Source organism: Cyprinodon variegatus, unplaced genomic scaffold (genome assembly GCF_000732505.1).
Source record: "Cyprinodon variegatus isolate N-32 unplaced genomic scaffold, C_variegatus-1.0 Scaffold107, whole genome shotgun sequence".
Classification (NCBI taxonomy): domain Eukaryota; kingdom Metazoa; phylum Chordata; class Actinopteri; order Cyprinodontiformes; family Cyprinodontidae; genus Cyprinodon; species Cyprinodon variegatus.
Window position 1 is genome coordinate 268,712 of NW_015150560.1, and position 7,675 is coordinate 276,386.

At 39.2% G+C, this 7,675-nt stretch overlaps 1 pseudogene; it reads left to right on the forward strand.

Annotated features, from left to right (window-relative positions):
* Positions 1-7,133, forward strand: part of LOC107084695 — a 53,543-nt pseudogene extending 46,410 nt beyond the window's left edge.
* The last annotated feature ends 542 nt before the right edge of the window (positions 7,134-7,675 follow it).

A 7,675-nucleotide genomic window follows, 5' to 3' on the forward strand; every position in this document is an offset into this window, starting at 1 on the left:
ATAAAGGTATGAGTTTCTTCACTTCTGAAGCTGGATGTTGATAGAGTACTGCATTTAAGAAGAGGGTCTATATTAAAGAGAATTGGTTCTAGCACTGATCCTTGTGGTACTCCACATGTAACCCTGGAGTATAAGGAAGATTTATCATTAATGTAAAAAAACTGAAAGATAAGATTTAAGTAAGTTCCTTTAATTCCTACAAAATATTCAAGTCTTTCTAAAAGAATATTATGATCAACTGTGTTAAATGCAGCACTGAGATCTAACAGGACAAGTAGAGATACAAGTCTATTATCTGAGGCCATGCAGATATTATTAGTGTCTTTCACCAGAGCTGTTTCAGTGCTATGATGAGCTCTAAAGCCAGACTGAAACTCATCAAAAAGTTCATTATGGTGTAAATGATCGCACACTTGTTAGGCAACTACTTTTTCAAGAATTTTATATAAGAAAGGAAGATTGGATATAGATCTGGTCATGGTTTTAAGGTGTTTGGCCAGCATGCAGACACAGATGGAGAACAAGGAGCAGTTTAAGATGTTTATTTAGGCTATACACAAATAAGATTAGCTCACAACATGATCTGCTGGTGAGGTTCGGAATCAGCTTTAGGAGCACTGCGGGAAGAAAGAGTAAAAACTGATTAACACTAAGATAGTAAGGGAGATCTGCGCTGATGCTGCTTGCTTACCGCCAGGTACGGATAACCTGTCCGGCGAAGGTGAGTGGAAGAAAGTGTTCCGCAACTCTCTGCTTTCCAATCGGAGGAGATGGCTGGGCGACAGGTGAGCTAGCGGATGGAAGTTAGGCGGGAGCCCAAGCAGCACCACAGTGGAGACAGGTTCGAGGAACAGCTGAAGGAACCAGAATGAATCCAAAAAGGGGGGTCTCTTGTCCAGCTCGGTAACATCGAGGGGGCTAGAGGGGAATGCCAGAGCAGAATCTGAGCAGCAGGGATTCGGGAACCAGTCTTCAGCGCAAAGAGACAAGATGGGTAAGTAATCCAGAGTACAACAAGCTGAGGGAGACAGGAGACAAAGTTAGAACTAGGAATCCAAAACATCAAACTCTCAGGAAGGAAGATCTGTCGACAGGACAGAGGCCTAGGCGTACGACAACGCTTTAACACTCTGGTGTCCTTCAGCTGACTGAAAGCTCCTCTTAAGCTCCAGTCAGAGAAGCCCCAACGAACCGCATGAGCAGGGCCATGCTCACCTGTCAGCAACAACCACATGTGGAAGAGAATCAGCAGAGCACAGCAAACATAAGCCTAATAGGTCTATAATTGACAAAGTTATCTGAGTCGATGCAATCAACTGGTTTTCCTTAGATAGAAAACTTTGGATCAATTTGACTGTATGATCTGGTTGAACTGTAAAGTGCCTTGAGATGATATGTGTTGTGAATTGGTGCTTGATAAATAAACTGAATTGACTTGAAGTATATATAGAAAGTTTAGTGGAGGGGAAAACTTCAAAGCAAAATACAAACTCTGTTTTGGGAATATTCCAAGAGTTTGTGCGGAAAAAAGGAGAGGTACGGCGTATATATATTTATTGCGAAACTTCTTCAGTCAGAAGGTGTGATGTCATTATCTGCCATTGTTGGTCCCCCATCTCTCTTTTCAGTTAGGTCTTTGATTTTAACGCTTTCAATGCTTCTCTTGCTTATAAGCTTTATGCTGATTTAATTTCATAGCAGGAAGTCGTACCGTTCCAAAAGTACCAGAACAGATACCCATGTTTCTGTTAACTTCACAGCGACATCAGAACTCTTCCTAACTTTAGCTCCAACTTCCGTGGACTACAACGGTAAGACTGCTTCCCAGTGCAACGCTACTTTCATCCCTCTTGAAATGAAATTTTTTTTTTGCGCCTTTTAACACTTGACCCTGGATTTGTTTGGTTTTTTGCCGCAGTCGCTCGCTTCCATTGCTTTAGCTTGTTAACTAATAGCATTCACAGTGATGTAAACCAATGATGTTGTCATGGTAAATATGCAAAAAAGGCTATTTTTACTAACAACCTATGCAAGCAGGACACTGTGATTTGTTTTAAAAATGTATCGAACCAGAGTAACTGGCGTGTAAATTTAATGTCAAATAATGTACCTTAAAAGGTATTGTTATACTAATAATAATAACTAGGAAAAGGTCACAGCCATTGCATCTATTTTTATTTCTTTCAAAAAAGATAATTTTGTATGATATTGTGAGTTTGAAAAATAAAAGGCTGAAATCTATCCTTCTGTTTATAGTTAACTTTTACTTTCTGTGCTGAATGACTCAAATACATTAACTAATCATTTCTAATCATATTGTTTGGATGCACCTGGCCTATACAGGCTTTTTCTTTTACCGCTTTGTGAGAAATATTCAGAAAGCTATAGAGAGGTTGGTCAAATGGGGTCCTGCTGGCTGGAGTCCAGTTAAAACATATAGAACACAGACGCATGCAGAGTCTCAGAGCCTTGGGAGTCTAGAGCGGTGCTGCAGGATCAATTACTTCTTTGGTTGCTGGAGGGGTCAAGCTGCATCAAGTGTCAGGGGAGGGAAGTAGATCAATGCAGACTGCAGAGGGTCCAACATACCAAACATACACTCTATACATGGTGGGATGTGGTCTTCACCACCTACAATCGTTCTATCTATATGTCACAAAGTCAACCGCTGATAATTACTGTGTTATATTGCTACACTAATTATGACTGTTCAAAGCAGAACCATATAATCTGTCAAATTATATATTAAACCTATAAACTAAGCAGGTAATTATCAACATTGCTGCTAAAATAATCAGTTAATGAAAACTTGGTCAGATTTGTAAAAACTGTGGTCTGGAAACATGGTTTCAGACCAATTAGGTTGGTCATAAATCCTTCACTCGTTTATTCAGTTACTGGATAGATGGTAGAAAACAGTTTGTTACTGATGCATGATTTGGTGAATCCACATTTTCAGGTTTAAATCTGTGTTTTAGGTCAAATGTTGTGAAATCTCTTTGAACAAATTGATTCGGAATTGCAAGTCATGTATGGATCCATCAGAAGAAAAGCCAATGAAGGTAAAGGGAAGGTCTATGGATTAATTTGATACCATAAATATTATGTTCTTAACAGAGGAAAATGTTTTAACCACAATGATGAGTTATTTTGTTTCCTCTATATTATTATATCTTAATTGTATAACATTATCTTAACTCCAATTATTATTAATATATTATCTTAACTTTAATAAAAGTTGGTATTCAAATACATTTACTGTGTATACTAAGATGAAAAGTGAGAAAAAGAAACAACGCTTCTGTCTTTACAATATATCCTAGTTTTGAATAATAATATGTAGATGACAACGTGCAAAACCCTTAGGATGAAATAAAGAACTACAGCTTTTGATGTTTTTTTTTATACTTAACTGACTTTTTACCTTCAAATATTTATGCAATCATTACCATAACCCTAACTCAACCAGTAGTTGTTTTTTTTTCCCGTCTCGGTATGTAACTGGAGCATCTGCAGAACTGGATCTGACTTTTTTAGAGTACCCAACTGGGTTCAGTCTTATTCAAGGTACAGGCAATTCTTTATGACTATATCTGGATCTGCTTTTCTTTATTTAACTAAAAACAAAACAAGTCATTATTTTTGGACTACAGAAAAACTTAGATAATGGAGTTTATTTATTTATTTAGAAAGCACTTATAAAACATGGAATCTGGGTGTAGAGATGAACTCAGACATGAACCTTCAGATGGATGTAAAGACAAGAACAATGTCAGCCTACAATCGCCTAAAGACCATCTCCAGGGTTAAAAGACTAATGTTTAAAAAAGAAAAAAACTTATATACTAACTCGTCTTTATGTTTTGTAGAATTGTTTACCACAAAGGTGAATCATTTGATCCAGAATGTGTCGTCACTAAAACTAAGGAAGTTGCTCCCTGAATCTCAGAGATTAGACTTTACAATATTTCTGTCAGTCTATATAATACTAAATGGCTTTGCACCAAAATACATTACAAATGTTTTGTCAGTTTATTGATGTTTATATCAGTTTATTTCTATAGCGCCAATTCGCCACATCATGTCATCTTAAGGCTCTTTACAATTCACCAGATTATCCAGTCAAACAGTTTCTAGGTTTTCTATCTAAGGAAAACCAGTTGATTGCATTGACTCATTGACTCGAAGGCAATCTGTCACAATTGGCATGCTTGTGGCGACGGTAGAGAGGAAAAACTCCTTTTAACGGGAAGAAACCTCCAGGAGAACCAGGCTCAGTGTGAGCGACCATCTGCTGAGGCCGACTGGGGTTCAAGGAGACAGAAGCAGTTGATTGACTTTATTGATCTCACAGTGCAGAAATGCATAAAGTGATCTCATCAAATGTCCAAACCTCTCAGGTCCTCTGCATACTCAGAACCAGAACCAAGCATTTAGAATCAGCTTTTAGTTCTTATGCTGCTTTAATCTAAAATAATAACAGAAATACTGTAATGCCAAAACCCGGAGTTTCCTTAAATCAAGGTTAAAAAACCTATTTGTCTAGATGTGTTTTGACTGTTCTTTTCAAACTAAAAACTGAAGCATCATTAGTTCATTTTTTAGTCCAACTTTGCTTCCGTTTCCTTTATATTGTCTCTTCCATGCACTTATGTTTTTATCATGCAAAGCACTTTGAATCTAGTTGCTGAAATGTGCTTTACAAATAAACTTGATTTGCCTTGCCTAACAACCCCTACAGTTCATGTAAAAAAACACTTTGAGGCTCTTCTTGACAGTAGAAACTGTTGTTCAGAAGCACTAATGAGGATTCTTTACATTAAACTAACATCAAGAACCCAAACACAGTCCTCCCTGCTGCGTCTTCAAGTCATCAGCCTCTGAAAAATATACAAAGAGCAAAAAAGGCTTCCATATGTCAACCCCATCATGCAGTTTGCGGCTGCTCCAAAAGACATAATTTTCTAAAGGAAAACAGAATGAATCTGTATTTTATTAATATTTGATTTTTCAGTTTTTAAAAAGAACTTAACTACATAAAGCAACGTCTAGCTGCATTCAGAGTGCGAAAGTAGGCAAAAGAAAAAAAATTATTGCGCTGACAGTCTCAGTCAGCCAATCACACTCAGTATATCAGCTGTATTTGTTCGTAAATAATGCTTATTTGTCCCTTCTAACACTTATATAATATGTTTTGACAGTTAATTTCAACAGAGGCTTCAGGTCACATCTAGAATCAAAGGGAAACAAACATGGAAGTAAAATTCTTCCCAATGTTTTTCCTCAATGAAATTATTTTTACAATGAAAAGCTGTTCATTTTAGTTGAGCCTTTGGTTTTTAGAGCAGATTACCAAGAGCTCATGCTGAAATGTTTTGCAGACATGAGTTCACGTAAGTTTTGAAATGAAATAAAACTAGTATCCGATGATGTTTCACCAATAGGCAGGACACGGGAGCAGTGGGAGAGAGGAAAAAAGCATTGACTCAAAATGCCCTGAACACAGTCAGCTGCACCCGACACCAGTTACTGTTGGCTGAATTACATGAGCTAAAAAGGCAGGAAAAAAAGCGAAAATTATTGATGGCGGCACGTCTTCACCGGTCCTTCAAAAGTTACTCCTGTGCATTAAAGTACAAAAAAACTAACCTATTACACAGTGACAAACCTTCCTGGGTGTTTTTTTTAGGTGGTGGATAAAATTAAATGTGGTGGACCCAGCTTTATGTATTTTTTTTCCTACTTAAGCTGCTTCGTGTAGCTTTATTAAGTGACGGTCTAACAGCCCCTCTGCTGTCATTGTGCCTCTACTGTGTTTAGGTAAGAAAAGAGGCCGAGCAGCAATCAGACAGTCAAAGTAGTAAAACAAAAAAAAAATATTAAAAAAAAAAAAGATTGTTCACAAATCTGAAATCCTGAGTCCAAGTCAAGTCTGAAGTCCTTCAAATTCCAGTTTAAGTAGAGTCTGAAGTCATTCGTCAAGATAAGTGGTCCTAATAATTGTCAATCTTTGTGGTGATATGTTTATATAAGGCCGTCCTTCGTGCTCATCAGCATTTTCACTTACCGGTGGTGAGTCTGACATAGTGGGAAAATTGCAAATCTTTTGGAAAGTAAGCTTGTATGAGCGATGCAAACAGCAACTTTTTAACACAGCGTGCATGAGAAAGAATGGGCTTGTGCACGCTCTTGCTCACATTTTATAGGTGTTTTATCTCGTGTGCAGATACAGGGTTGTGCATGTGCATTTTTTTGTGTCATGTGTCCTGTTTGGCAATGTGGCAATAAGAATAATTGTCTTGATGCCAAAAAGAGCCCAACAGGTTTTACTTTCACAAGTGGACCAGTACGGCTTTCGCCATAGTGTTCAGCTCGAATTATGCATATGAATAGCTTTATTATAATTCATGCAGGGAGTATTTCAGATATTTATATGGACACTGCAATGGGAAAGTAGAACAGCAAAGGAAAAACAAGAAAAAGATGAAAAGATGAATGAAAGAGGAGATATAAGGGAGATAACAATAAAACGTCTTCAGTCTGCTTCACCACTTGCAAAGCGTTGTAAAAAGAGCAGCACAACCAACAGATATGAGATACAATAAAGTAGCACCTTGATACTGTCTCTGAAGTATATGCAGTATGATTTAATTTGACATGTATATACTGTGGTAGCTGAAGGTAAGAATATAGACTTTCTGTATGGATGCGAATCTCTAAGTACCTGGAGCCAACCTGTAGTTGTTTGTGAAAGTGCACTTGTGCATGTAAATTTTATCCAAATGGAAAATGCACAATAGTGGTTGTACAGAGCCAAAGACCCGCCCCCCGCCAGAGCACCTAGGCAGGCTCCGGGTGACCCAAAGCCCCAGACAGACAAAGGGACCCCAAAAGCAAAGGCGCCCATGAGGGGCCAATACAATACCGAAGCCCCCAAGAGCTGCAGGGACAAGCTTGCGGCCTCCGCGGGCTCCGCTGGCAGCCAGCCACCCTCAAGTGGAACAGACCATGAGCCCCAGGGACCCGAGGCCCCAGGGGCACCCCACTCCCCAGCGGGAGCCGGGGCCACACTTAGCGGAGACTTGAGATGTTCTTGGGAGAGGGAGGAGTACAGACCCCAACCTTACAAGTAGAGAGAAAAAAAACATACATTGTCTCAATCACACCTTTCCACCCTAATGCCCCCACTCTAAACACACACTATTAAAAAAACGGTATACACCGTGTAAGAAAGACCCCGATCCTCCCTATGTCCACTCAAATGTTGTGTTGTTGCGTTTGTTCTTGAGTGTGATTAAAACTGGGAATACCAAAGGGGTTACGCAGCATAGTCCAGCCCCCCTCCAGAAAGTAGCTGGTCCTGGAGCAACCCCCCCCAATCAACCACCCAGAACCCTCAATGTGAGAGGGCCTGAGGGAGCCATCTGGGGTGAGGCCCACACAATAAGCCACCCAGAACCCTCAATGTGAGAGGGGTTGAGGGAGCCATCCAAGGGCAAGAATCAATACAAATCAGAGGCACACAAATCTAGCTTTTAATTCTTTTTTCTCCAGTTTTGCACCCGATGAAATGGTTTCCATTGGTTGGCATAGTTCAACTTTTACCATTTTTTTGTGCTGCGCTTGTCCTTTGCTTTGCACAGCGCTTTTTCTTGTACATTGTATGCTGTTGAGA